We start from the raw sequence: 14,356 nt of genomic DNA on the forward strand, positions 1-14,356 counted from the left end.
AGTTAATTCATTACATGCAATGGATGCTTTAGGGCTTAATTCTCTACTGCAACTGATTGAAAAGGGCTGGAATAGCTTTAAAATAATAAAAATTTCCTTATCTGTTTTCATATCCTTTATCTCCATCTTATATTCATTTACATAGAGTCTTAAATTTTTTCAGGCTTTTTATAATTTTTCCCCAATTAATTGGGAAACTAGCTCTTGGAATTAATATGCAACTTTAATATGACTCTGTTGATTAACTTGGTTATCTTTGCTTTGTTTTTATTATTTTCTTACTTTGGATTTTATTAGGTTTCTTTTGCTGAACTCTTAATGGTTTGACTTGAGTAGCTGAAAGAACAAAAGGGATGATAGGAAGACCCTGAACAGAGAGTTGAATATTTAAGGTAAAACAAGAGAGGCTGATATAGATAGGGCTAGCCAGGACCATGAATACAAAAACAGATTTTTGTTTTGAAGAACAATTATTGGGAATTAGCATTTGTAGAATGAAGGGAAAATGACTTTTTATCATTAACATTTTATTTTTTATTTTTTAATTTTATTTATTTTTTTTAAAAGTGTGGTACAGACCAGAGTCACGGGGTTTGGGGGGGTGAGAAGATTCACCAGAGACAGAGTGGGGAACAGAACTGCCAGATGTACTGAAATACACTGCTGAGGGGAGCAGCAGATGAGACAGGAGAGGTCTGCAGCACCGTGTGGGTTGCTCCTGGCTGCTGGGGATGGAACTTGCTGCGCTCAACACCCTGTGCCACCAGGGAGGCCCTATGATTAACATTTTAATTTTCTTATATCATTGTTCATTTTTGTATAGTATTTGATTTCTCCTCTTAGGTATAGTTGCTGTAAATCTCCCACAACCACATCACCTGTCACCATGGTTGAGGGGAAAATTACTTATTGTTGGACAGTTTTACTCTAGAGGCTGATCAGAGTCCACTCTCTTGTAAGGGCAGTTTGTGTTGATTAACCCACTCCTTGGTGGTTGGAAGGTGTGCACGGAGAGTCTGCCATAGTGCTTTGTAGGGAGCACTAGCCTAGGAACAACTCAGAACGTGCAAAACAAGTTGTGACATTTTTGAGCTTTTAGTTGCAAAAGCCAACTTAAGGTTTCTTGTAGCCATTCAAAAAGGAAAGATGGAAGTCAGATTTGGAGAAATAGCAAAGATATTCTCAAAAAGCAGAATGTAAGCTGGGTTTGAAAGAAGGAAAATATAGGGCCTCCCCGGTGGCACAACAGGTTGAGCGCAGCACTGTGAAGCTGACTGCAGCCTCTGCAGCACAGGTTCAATTCCCCCAGCGGGCCAGGGAGATACCTTCATGGCGCGGCAGACCTCTCCTGTCTTGCCCGCTGCTCCCCTCAGCAGTGTTTTCCATTCATCTGCCTGTTCTGCTCCCCACTCTGTCTCTGGTAAATTCTCTCACCCTGCCACACTTCTGGCCTATACCCCAGTTCTTGTATAAATGAATATAAAAAATACATATTTTAAAAAAAAGCAAAAGAAGGGAAATAAAAAGGGGTCAGCAGTAAAACTGACTGGTTTGGAGACCCTTGTAGGAGAGGCTAAAGGAGATGGAAAGTGTAGATTGAAGGTGAATAGAGAATTAGGTGATTATGTCCAGAGCATACAAGTTTACTGAGAATTTTTACAAGTCAGTAGAGTTGCTGCTTTAGTGCAGTAAGGAACATTTGAAGGTTCTTGAGTAGGGGACAACCCAATGAAAGTCTCTCTCTCTATCTCTCTCTTTTTTTTTTTTCATGATTAGCCTGGCAATATTATTCAGGGTGGATTGGAGGGGAAAGATTTGACCACCCATCAGGGAGGAATATATAGTAGTTGATTTAAGTGGTATTAAAGGAATGAACTTAGTAACTGCTGGGATACAAATGAAAGGGTGATTCTGAAAGATAATAGATGGAAAGTCAAAGAAAGACAAAAAAGACATCTCTCAGTTTCGATTCTTAAATACTTGAAATTGCATTGTGAAATGATGCTATTTTGAGAAGAAATATGATGTATTAAAATTTGGGCTTCTTGAATTTGAATTTATGACAAGATATTCACTTAGAGGTTTCTCTAGGTGGATGGAAATGTGAAACTAGTGGTGGAGGAGTAGGGGATATAGAGGGAGGTTGGATCAGAACCAAAGACTTGGAGGAGTTCATCACTAGAGAAAAGCAGAAGAATGAGTTCTGTGGAGCTAAAACACAGCGTTGGAGAGTAAATTCAAGCTATATAAGCTACAGGGGTGGGAGGTGTTATGTGGGCTCTGAATCCAGTAGGTATAAAATAATATGTTTTGTTGGGGATGCAAAAGGAGAAGCATGTATGCTGGAATAAAGGGAAGTAGGGCCAAGTGAAAAATATTGTGGTAATAATAATGCCACTAAAATTTTTATGTGAAATAAACATCAGTTTATCCTTAAAGTTAGGAAGGGAAAGGCATAAAGGAATTGAACAGAAGTTTAAATATAGGAGCAAATTTTGTTTTTTTCTCTAAAATATATTAGCTATACTAACCCAAATGCATGCATAAAATTGAACAAAATATAGTTACCCTGGTAGAAGTTTGGGGAAATATAATGAGCTATAGTCTCATCTCAGAATGATATATTCAAATCAATGAGAAAAATTGGTCTATTCCATTAGTTAGCATATAATATCCAAGAGCAAAGGAACTGATGACAAATATGAACTAATAAATTCATGCTAAGACATTGTAGGGTAGTTAAAATCCAGGGTTAATCTGTTCTAAAGAATAACTGGATGGTTTTATCAATATTACAGACTGTTTGGCCCTTCAATAAATGGAATCTGTGTGTCTTTGAAGTTTATAAATCAAAGTGACTTTGATATGCACTTCTTTGGAATAATTGAAAAAATACTGGCTTTTCTCATTTTTCTTTTCTCTTGAGTTGTTACTTGGAATTTTCATATTCTCTTGGAGTAATAAAATTTAATCTAAAAAATTTAGCTATTTATATTTTATTAAATTCTTAAGCTGAAGAAAATATTTCTTGGTGATTTACATACAGCTGAAAACTTTACTGGGGAGGAGTCGGCTCCATAGACGTTTTTACTCTTACTTTTTTAAAGAAAGGAGTGGTTGAAAGGCCTGACAGAAACAGCAAAACCCGTTTTTGTTTTTGATCAGAGAAAAGAAGATAAAACGCGTGTCAAAGTGTGTTTTAAAGGACCTTGCCCTTGCTTATGCTGAGGAGGAGAGCAGGGAAAATGAGGAGCTGGAGGATTGAAGTCAGAAACAAGAAGAGGGTGCAGGGAAATGAGGTCACCAGTGGGCCAGAGCAAAGATCAGAGTGTGTGGGGAGGCTTAATAAAAATGGAGAAGGGCTGGCAAGGAAGAAAGGGCCGGACAGAGGGGGAGTCTGCAGGAGCCCTTGAACTGGCCCGATAGTGTTCTTTTGTGCAAAACTGCCTCTGAAAGGCCAAGACCTTGTCTTTGCAGCTACCCCACTACACTGAAATGAAAGACCCACCGTACTGAAGCCAGCAGCTCTCTCATTGCCAAAGAAACAGTCTTCCAGTAGAAATGCAGTTTCTTTTAAATACAACATGTTTTTTCTTCTGAAAATCTTTTTTAGTAGGCTTAATTTTACTTTTTATTCTGGATAATGGAAGACGAATGATTTTACTGAGCTCTGTACATACTCAGACAAGTTCTTCCTAAACTGCTGGGAAGTTGGTCAGAGTAAGATTATGGGGAGACCTGGGTATATGTGCCATCCTCTGGTTTTAGAATGTTCTCAAGTGATTCAGGTTCTGAGGTTCCCTGTTGAGTGCAGTTCCAATGAGGTCATGAGTTGGGAGAGAAAGACATTTTCTACCATCTATGGAAATCTAAGATTTTCTTTCATGTGTTAAGCAAATCCACTATCCTGATTGTAAAAGAGTTTAATATTGCTTTGTATGAGTGAGATATTTTAGAAAAATTAAAGAACAGACTGGAAAGGAAGGGCAGTGGAATCTAGGGTTGTGAATTCTGGACCTGGACTGACTGGCTTCACACCTCTGAACTACCATCTACCAGCTGGGTGACCTGGGGCAAGACCCGAAACCTTTCTGTACATTTCCTTACTCATTAAACATGGATGGTGGTACTATGTTAATATTTATTTTTAATATAATATATGTTGACAAGCCTAAAATAATAATGCTATAATAATAGCAATATACGTATAAGGTTGTTATACTGTTTGAGTGAGTTGGTGCATATCTATCATAGATCTAAGGACTTAGATCTGTGCTTGACATATGCTAAGCACTTTGTGATTTAGTGGTTGCTACTATTAAATAAAGAATTAAGTACCTGAGACTAATCTATGTTTTATGTTTTCTATAATATGTGACATGTAGGTTATGGTTTGAGGTCAAAGTTATATAAACTATTCCCTCTCCCCATTATTTCTCTTATTTTTGTTGAAACCAAATCATATTTTTTCCCACTTGAAAATGATAGTAATATTGTCCACTTGCCATCTGGATATTGTGCTCCATGTATTTTTTTCTAGTGCCAAGATAAAATGAAGATCTTTGACTAACTACTTCAATATACCTCAGCTGATTTAGTTCAGTGACTTGCTGTAGTCCCTCCATTGAGGCAGCTCTGTGACTTTTTGTTTTAATGACATTTCAATGAGTCACTTGCTAATTTTTCTAGCTCCAAAAAAACAATTTCTTTATTGGACCTGGATCACAGAACTCATTGGCTTCCAAAGCATGCAAAATTAAAAATAAGGGGAGTAAAGTCAATGGTAGGAAAATCTGAAGGGAATTATTCATATCTCCAGTCTTCTTAGAAACAGTTGGGGAGTGTCCATTTGCTTGAAAAAGATCCTGAGGTTGCGGTTATTATTTTTTATTTCTTATATGATAACATTTCTAGCAGTAGAAATTCATAGCTACATTATTTATTCAATTTTTTAAAAGATTTTATTTATTTTTGTGTAGAAGAACTAGGGTACAGGCCAGAGATAGGGGGGTAATAGGATTCACAAGAGACAGAGTGGGCAGCAAAACAGGCAGATTTACTGAAATACACTGCTGAGGGCAGCAGTGGGTGAGACAGGAGAGGTCTTCTGCATCATGTGTGGAATAGTTCCCTGGCCGGGGATCAAACTCAAGCCATAGTGTTGACAGTGCTGAGACTTAATCCCTAGCCTACCAGGGAGGCCCTTATTTATATAACTTGTGTTGAGTGGATACTCAATGTAAGATGAACCACTGTCCTAGGTGTTAAAGGTACAAAGATGAACGAGACACATTTCTAGTCATTAAGGAAATAATGATAAGGGGTAAGATGATAGTGGATAATGAAAAAAAAATTTCCTAAATGGCATATCAAAAAAGATAGGATGAGTTCCAGAATGATTTGGAGGAGGGTGGTGGCAAAGTTAGTTTGAAAGTTTAGCAAGTTTTCATGAATTAAAAGATTTTCAAGTTGGATATTGAATGGCAGCTAGAATTTAGGTATTGGCAAAGGGAAGTTTTAACTAAAAACATAGCATACGTAAATGTGAGGAGATGGGACAGGGTAAGGGACATTATCTAGTTTGATGAACAAGGTGTCAGGGCAAACTTTACACAGTGAGCACCTGTTATGTGCCTTGGGATCCTCTAGGCCCTGGAGATATAAAGCTGAACAAACCCACTAAGCACCTAACCTCAATGGAGTATGCACATTAGTGGGTGAAGACAGATATACACAAGCAAATAAGATAAAACAATGAACAATGCTATAAAATAAAAATAAAATAATGTAGTGACAAGCGACAGGACTGGGAGGAGAAGTTATTTTAGGATGGCTAAGACTTCTCTGAAGAGGTGAAATTTTGTGTGAAACCAAAATAATAGAAGAATCCAGTTTTTTGAAGACCTGGGGAGAGGGAACTGTAAACACACTAATAAGACAGGATTGTTTGATCAAAAAGACCACTGTGGCTTAAGAGTCATGATCAGTGCTGAGAATGACACCAGCTGAGGTTAGAGGGACGAACAGAATCAAGATCCCATAGGGATTTAAGGATTACAGCAGTTTTCTTGGGGTTTATTCCAAATGCAACATCATGCTATTGGGGAGATTTATGCAGAGTGTGATGTGTGAACGGCATTTTAAAAAGACACTAACTCAACTGTGTGCAGAATGGACTGAGGAATAGGGAGGGATACAACAGAAATTAGGGAAATCTCTTGGAGTTTCTTGCAGCAAACAGGCAACAGATGGTGCTTCCTTAAACTAGGGTGGTAGCAGTGGAGATAGGAGCTAATTCTGGAAAGACAGGAAGTCATAAAATGAAGGCTTTTGTACCCTCCTAGCTTGAAGATTTGAAAAGTTTATTCTGGAGGCAGAAAGAAGAGTAAAAGTATTTATAGATTTAAATTTTTTTAGTGTCTATACTTTATTTTTTCCTGTGAAAGATAATTTTTTCAACATACAGTAATTGATTCATACATTATATAACTACTTCTGTGATAATCTAGTAATTCGACAAATAAATGTGTCTTTAAAAATTGTCTCCTTCATAATTGTCATAGAATGAAATTTCCTCTCCTCAGGAAGGTCTTCAGGAAGACATGGTAGAGACACAGGTATTTTTTTCAAAAGCACAATCAGCACATAATGTACTATGAGAGGTTGTTAATAGTAATAAAACAAAGTTTCGTTTGTCTCATAAGTGATCTCGTCTGAGGAGTCTGGGAGTCTTAATATTGGAGAGACAGAGTGGGGAGCAGAACAGGTAGATCTACTGAAATACACTGCTGAGGGGAACAGAGGGTGAGACAGGAGAGGTCTGCTGTGCCATGTGGGTCAGCTCCCTGCCTGGGTATTGACTTAACCTCTGAGCCACCAGGGAGACCCATGGAAATTCTAGTTTTTAAAGGATGAATTTGGAAACTCCCTAATTTGTGAAAGATGACAATAAACTGAAAGAAATGAATGTATTACACCGGCCAGAGTACACAGGTTTGTTTCAGTTTGGGGACTCCCACTTTGCAGCTTTGGGAATGAAGTTTTCTTCAGCAACCCCTAGAAAGCTCTGCTTCCATAATCTATAGTGGAGCCAGAAAGCTAACCCAATGCTTTGAAACCTGGGACCCAATGGAGAGGGAATAAGGACAGAAAAGACTGTGAAAATTGGGGGAAAGAAAGAACAGGGAGAAGAAAGAAGGATATTTGGTGAGGTGGGTTGTGTTTCTGCTGGTCACTGGATGAAAAAAGTTAAGAAATTTTTTGCCTCCCATCATCGGGATTCTGGGTATTTGTGATGCTCTTATGCTGCAGCTGTGTTCTTTCTGGTAATAGACCATGCGTTCCTGTCTTTCCAGACATTATAGGGGTTATATAATTGTAAAGTGATATAGGTCTTTAGAAATCTGTGACTTCATTTTGAGGGATTATAGGTACAAGCTTATTTTCAACTCTTCTTTATTAGTTTCCCAATTAAAATTCTTCTTCAAGCTGGGTTTCCCACTCGCCCTTTGCCCGAGCTGCTGGATCATTGCTATCTTCATGATCTTCATATCAGATGAATAGACAGCTGCTATTAAGGACACTATTTAGAAATGAATGAGCCAGATACTCTTTTCTGGCCTCTTTCTATTATTATAATATTTGACTAACATGAATTAACCATTTTTCATATATTTATTTTTCCTTACCAAAGACTGAATAAATGAAAAAATGAAGAACTTAGCCTGAATTCCTTAAGATTTCTTGTATCCACCAGAGAATTTATCATGGTGACTTTACACCATGTAGGTACCTGCCCGCCCCCCCCCAAAAAAAAAGTTTCCTCTCTAGAAGACAACAAAATACTGAGTTGAAGAGCAGAAAATAAAGTTAGTCAACTACATTGTCTATGTGAGATTAAAAACACGCTGATTGATTTTTCTCTCCAATGGATTTGAGAATTGATTAAAAAACCTTAATTGATGGCTATTTGTCATTGCACAGGCATAGTATCTGTATTATGAAGCCCAGAATACTTCTATACAAAGCAGAAGTTGGTAACAGTTCAGAAACCTGGAATTTACCCAAGCCATTTAATTAGTAAGTATTTAATGAGAGCTTTTCTTCTTCTTTTTTTTTTCCAACCAATCCTTGGAATTGTGACTTCTTTGTTGTTCAGCATCTACCATGGCTCCAGCATCACCATTTGGATGAGACTCATCTGAGAAAGTCATAGCTAAGGAAGTTGGCAGTTTCTGGAGAAGTTGGGGAAAAGGGACATAGCCTTTCTTTCCCTACATTATATTGTTGGCTAAAAGAAAACTGCCTTACAACTTGGTTAGAGATTCTATAAAAAACTTTAGTCGGAATTGAATCCAAATCTTAATATGACATTGAGAACAATGACGTAGCATTTCCATTTAATATGTCAAGCACAGCTGTGTCATGATCCTATTCTAAAACATTTACTATTTTAAAGCATTCCTATTCTGAAGCATTCTAAAGCAGATTATCAAATATTTCTTGGGGATTATTTATATGTAAGGCCCTGGGAAGCTTGGGAGATATACAGGGGAGAAAAAAAGATATAATTCCTGTCTTTAAGTCTTCCAAATTTAGTAAGAAGACTGCCTAGATAAGCAGCAGTAAAATATATGTATTGAATGAAAGTAAATACACAATGAGGAAAGGAGAATTAGACTACCTGGGTAACTCTGAAAGAGCTGTCTAGAGTAGGTTGGATTGATAACAGCTGGAAGGACATGAACCCACAGAAAGGGTGTGGACAGCAAAGGTTACAGGATGAAGAGAACTAGGTGAACAAAAGTGTAGAGGTAGCAAGTTGTTTACTTTTTTAAAATAATTTTTAAAAAGATTTTATTTTTATTTATGCATACAAGATCTGGGGTACAGGCCAGAGGTGTGAGGGGTGAGCGGATCACCAGAGACAGAGTGGGGAACAGAACAGGCAGACTGACTGAAGTACACTGCTGAGGGGAGCAGTGGGTGAGACAGGAGAGATCTGCTGCACCATGTGGGTAGCTCCCTGGCTGTGGATCAAACTCATGCTGCAGTGGCTGCCGATAGCTTCATAGGTTGTGTCTTAACCCCTTGTGCCACCAGGGAGGCCTGCAAGTTGTTTACCTCTGAGGTGTGTTGATGACAAACCAGTCACCTGCGTGTGGGCGTTAGGTATAGAATTGAATTAGTCTCTCCATTAGGATTTGTTTACGTACTTGTCTCTCAGGTAGATGACAATGTTCTTGGAGAGAAACACATTTTATTATTTTCTCCCTCTTAATTCCAATAAATGCTCCATATTTTTTGTTAGTTTTGATAACCTCGGTATTTACATAAATGCTTAGGAAATGAGGCACTTTATACATGTTGAAGCTGACAAGTTGGGGACGTGGCATTTGAGTCACTTGAGAGCCAGCTGAGGAAGTTTTGTTTGGTTCTGTGTGGAATCAGGAGCTTTTAAAAGTTATTGAGAAAGGAAATGATAAAATCAGAGCTATGCTTTCTGAGATAATACAGGCAAGTTGTAAGGAGGAGAACAAATTAGAGATAAAAACCCAAGGCAAGGAGACCTGTCAACAATTGTCACAAAGACCTAGTGAGTGCTTGTGAGGGAGGCATCATAAGGGGGGCATCTAAAGCATGGGTGAGGGGCTACACCTCAAGGGGCTGGGGCTATGAGAGCAGAGAAATAAGCTCAATTAGGTTTGGGGACATTTTAATGTAGAGAATTCAGAAAGTGAAAGTCAATGAATCTGTCACTTCTACATGATTAAATAGTTTGCCCAGATTTCTAATTTATTTCATGGTAAAGCCCAGCAAGAAATGCGAACCTTTGGAGACAAAAGCTGGACAGGGTCAATAGCTTGATATTATTCCCAAATTATTGTAGCTGCTGAAAAGTTTTGAGGAGCCTTGAACGTAGCAGTCATTCATGTGAAAAGTGAAGGGCCCCAAAGAATGGACTTTGGGGTCAATCAATGCAGTGACTCCTGTCAGTTAGTCAGAGAAAGGATAAACATGTCACTTGTGCCTCAGAGATTTTGCTTAATGATTTGGGGGCACCTTCAATAGGACAAGTTCATGCAGCTAGATCCAATGGTTTCATTAAAGCATTTGCCTAGCTGAAGGTTGTGATGATGAGAAGGAATATGCTCTCTGCTTTCAGGGATCCCTATTTTTTCTTGACTTGAAAAATGTTGCATGAAATCAATAAAATATATTTCACTATAAATTGTTTTCCTCTAGTGAGGGAATATTTTGCCTGCTGTCTACAGCATTGTGCTTATATGAACTGAAAGAAAACATTCAGAGAAAATGTATACCATAGCTTGTCAAATTGGGAATGGCTTCTAAAACAATAAACATAAAGAAACCTGTGACTGTACCAAGGATTTCATGATTGTTCATGAAATGATAAAATTTCAAGAAAGCAGCTTCTGACAGCCTTTGAAGGTTGTGTAGAATTATTCAGTACCCACAGGTGAACTACTATTTAAAGGAATCGCCACAAATGTCAACAGCCAAGGCATCCAAACAACAATATCAATTACCTATGGAGTGTCAGAACCCAGTGATGTCAGAGGAAAGCAAGTATGCACGTAATTTACTACTTACAAGGCAGATTTAAAAAAAAAACAGGGTGGATGAAACTGTATGTATGAGAAGCATCATGGAGGACTTCAAAAATGAAATATTCTCTAGCAAAGTAGGAGGCATTCTCTGTCAAATAGAAGGCAGTATCTACGCCCGCGTCCTTGGAGAAAGAACCGGCGCAAAACCGAGAAGAATTATTATGCATGAAAGATGTTTCATTATCAGATAAGCAACAAGAATGAATTCGTTCAATGACATTTATTGAATATTTACTTTGGAAAATATTGCAATAATACAAAAAATAAAAGGACAAATACATTTGTGAAGAGTCACCAGTAACAACTCCATTGTTATTGTTAAGAGGTGGGGCTGTCCTCTAGCACAATCGAATTGTGATGACTTTTAATGGCCTTTGTTTCCTGCTTTTTACCTCTTATTTCTCATCTTTCAGCTCTCAGCTTCTCTGTCTTGCTGTCTTGAATCTGGGCCTGTCTGCTTTCCCAGAGTGCTTCTGTTCTAAAGGACAGAATGTGAGAGGAAAAGTGAGTGGAGCTTGTGGTGGTTCCGGGTGCTGGCTCATGTGAGTAGCCTGAGGGTGGGCAGCAGGGGAGGGTGTTCCCAGAGATTCTGAAGTCCCTTTCTTGGGTGGGTGGATCTCTCTATGTTCTTGATTCTGGCAGAGTTGACTTCAAGTGGTCTTCAACCTTTTCCTCACATACTCTCAAACATAATGTTGAATTCTGTTTCACTTTGGACATTTTTAGGTCAACCTCTGGTATGTTTCATTATAACTTTAAATAGCTTCAAATACTGTAATTTTCTATGTATTGCAAATATTGACATTTTAAAATAAAGCTAATCAATTATTGCATGAGCCCTGTGAAACCAGACTGGGATTTGATACCTACTTACCATTATCCACTTAAGAAATAGATGAACAAGTCCTCTTTTAGCAGTTAGATATTCTACATTATTTGATTTTCTTCTTGAACACCTGTTTCTACTCTATTTCTCTCATAGAACTATAGGCTTATGGGTCATTTCTCTGCAACAGAAGTATGTTTACCAATAGAAACTTAACATTAAAAAAAATTCCCATCACGCTCTCCGAGTTAAAAATTACCCCCTAGGGCCTCCCCGGTGGCGCAGCGGTTGAGCGCTGGGTTGCGAAGCTGCCCGCGGCCCTCTGGCGCCGGTTCGATCCCCGGCTGCTCCCGGCCACCAGAGGAGGGTCCCACATGGCGCAGACCTCTCCTGCCGCCCTCAGCAGTGTACTTCGGTCCTTCTGCCTGCTCTGCTCCCTGCTCTGGCTCTGGTGAATTCTCTCACCCTCCCGCGCTTCTGACTGTACCCAGTGCATGTACAAACAAACAAACAAATAAATAAATAAATAAAAATACATGCCCCTTTAAAAAAAAAAAATTAAAAAAAAAAAAATTACCCCCTTCCCAGCTATATCACCATAAAAAATATGATTAGCAGGGATGTGAAATAAATATATTACAAATTTTGGTAACTGTTATACTTAAAAAGTATAATTTTGTTATACTCACTTTCTCAATGAGATGTATAGGGCTTTAAAAAAATCAGATAACTTAGTATCCTTTAATGTATAATACCTATCAATAAAATGAAACAGGATTCAGCTTCAATGGCATCCCATTTTTCATTTTTATAGATGTAAATGCTTACAAACCTTGTTCACATAAATAAAGAGATCAGCCCTGAGAAGAATGTTGTTATGACAATGTCACTCATTTTTTTGAGCTTCTAAACTGTATGCAAAAAATTACCTAGTGATTTCTTTTTTTTCCTTAGTGATTTCTTTTTAAAAGCTTTTAAAAATAGATTATCAGTGGGAAACTGGATCTGACTGTTCCTATAATTTTGTTGGAAAAAACAAATTCTACCTGAATAACTTGCAAAAGAATTTCTTATCCATTCATAAAACCACTCACAACGTAAACACCAATTCGATCCACTCTTAAAAGATAGCCCCCTACTGCCATCCCCAGGAACATTCCATCGTGATATTTCTAAAGGGTGAGAGGTATGACTTTTTATTTATTTATTTAATTTTATTTTTAAATTATTTTCCTTTAGAATTATTTTATTAACTTATAAATGTACAACAGCTTCTTAACTCTACACACACACTAAAATTTTTTAAAGGAAAAAAATGTTATGTCTTATTACACCATGATCCTGGCTAATGGCTTTTCAAAACTTTTGAAAAAAATCTTAAAAAAGGTTTCACATGTCACCTGAAACTTACAAATTTAACATTATCAAAGAAGGAATGCTTCTACACTCTTACAAAGACCACTAGAAAGAAACAACAATTAAAAAGCTAAGAAACTATCTCAAAGGCATTTTTTTACAATCCTTCCTCCACAATAAGATTATGTTATTAAATAATCCAGTCCATTCACACAATGGCTCTCTGCATCTGCTTTGGTGTCTTCTACCATATCACTGCATATTTATGCATGGCTGAGATAAGAGTTTCCTTAACATTGTTATTTCGATAACAATGTTATTTATTTATTTCAATGTGGTTGGAGAGTTATTAGAAAAGGAGAAGTGAAATGTGGACCTGGGTCAGCATCTTTGTCTTGAGCAGATGAAATTTTTTTAGGGAAGAGAAGAAATGGAAATTAAAGATCTTGGAAAATCTTTTTCCATCCCCTGGTTAGGTGTATTTAATATCTTAGTTCTCTCCTGAGTCCATTGACATATTAAGTGAAGGTTCTTAAAGAAAATGTGGTTAATTTGAAGATATTAACTCTTGGCAGTAATAAAGAACTTGTGGTTAGGAATGTTTTCAGACCAGAAACTCTTAGTTCTTCTGTCACAGATAGCTACCGATTCCACTTATATCTTTTTGACTTGTCTGATGAGTATTTGAAAAAGTTTCTTGAGTTCCACTGAAGTAGATTTACTACTACATTAAAGATATAAAATACCTGTGTTATTTAATAGAAATATAAAGCAAGCCACAAATGTAATTTTCAATGTTTTAGTTGTTGCACAGGAAAAGGAAAAAGAAAAAAGGTGAAATTAATTTTAACAGTATACCTTAGTTAACCCAATATATCACAATATTATTATTTCAACATGTTATTGATAAAAATTATTTATGATCTATCTCACAGCTGAGATAGCAATAACAGCTGATTCAGGTGTCCAGTAGCCATGTGTTCCTAGTGCCAACTATATGGGCGCAGTGAATATAGATGGTTAGAAACTAAACTTTGCACATTATTTACTGATACTGTTTTGCAGATGTAAAGTCAGTTCTTCAAAAGTGGAAGCGATGCAAACCCGCTAATTTGCATTTTTGCTAAACGACGTTCTTTACCCCATCTCACACTCCCTATGAAATCTGGCACTTTACTGGAGTTCTAATTAACTACTGATTTTTGCAATGTGTATAATTTCTTGGCAAACATGCATGGTATAGTACTTATCACTCTCCTAAATTACATTTGAAGTAGAATAATCAAGTCTAGTTTTCATTAGAAAACTGATTTCCTCCAGTTTTTTTATTAGTTGTATTGGCTCCCTCTAAACTGCAAAAATCAATAATTTTAGATGCTTCTCAAGTAATATTCTCTAAGGGACCTACTACTCATTTCCATTAAAATTGGGATCTCCTTGCTCCTATTTCATCTCCTCTTTTTTCCCCATTTCCACTCCTCACCCCTGCTCTCTTTTCTTCCTTTCTGCCTTCAGAATCCCAATTTTAATTCTACCTGCATGT

The 14,356-nt window shown here is 37.4% G+C and overlaps 1 protein-coding gene across 6 annotated transcripts in view; it reads left to right on the forward strand.

The window, feature by feature from the left end:
• The window catches only part of NABP1 (nucleic acid binding protein 1), a 132,098-nt gene that overhangs the window by 84,297 nt on the left and 33,445 nt on the right, over positions 1 to 14,356 (forward strand). For 4 of the 6 annotated variants that reach the window (XR_005127615.2, XR_008553623.1, XR_008553619.1 and 1 more), the window contains 2 exons: positions 7,984 to 8,079; positions 11,045 to 11,173. The gene's annotated coding sequence lies outside the window, so the exon portion shown is untranslated. Of the gene's footprint in view, positions 1 to 7,983; positions 8,080 to 11,044; positions 11,174 to 14,356 lie in introns of those variants that run through there. The other 2 variants (XR_008553616.1, XR_008553618.1) reach the window with 1 other exon arrangement.

This window comes from Talpa occidentalis, unplaced genomic scaffold, assembly GCF_014898055.3.
Source record: "Talpa occidentalis isolate TD23 unplaced genomic scaffold, MPIMG_talOcc4v2.1 talOcc4.3, whole genome shotgun sequence".
Taxonomy (NCBI): Eukaryota; Metazoa; Chordata; class Mammalia; order Eulipotyphla; family Talpidae; genus Talpa; species Talpa occidentalis.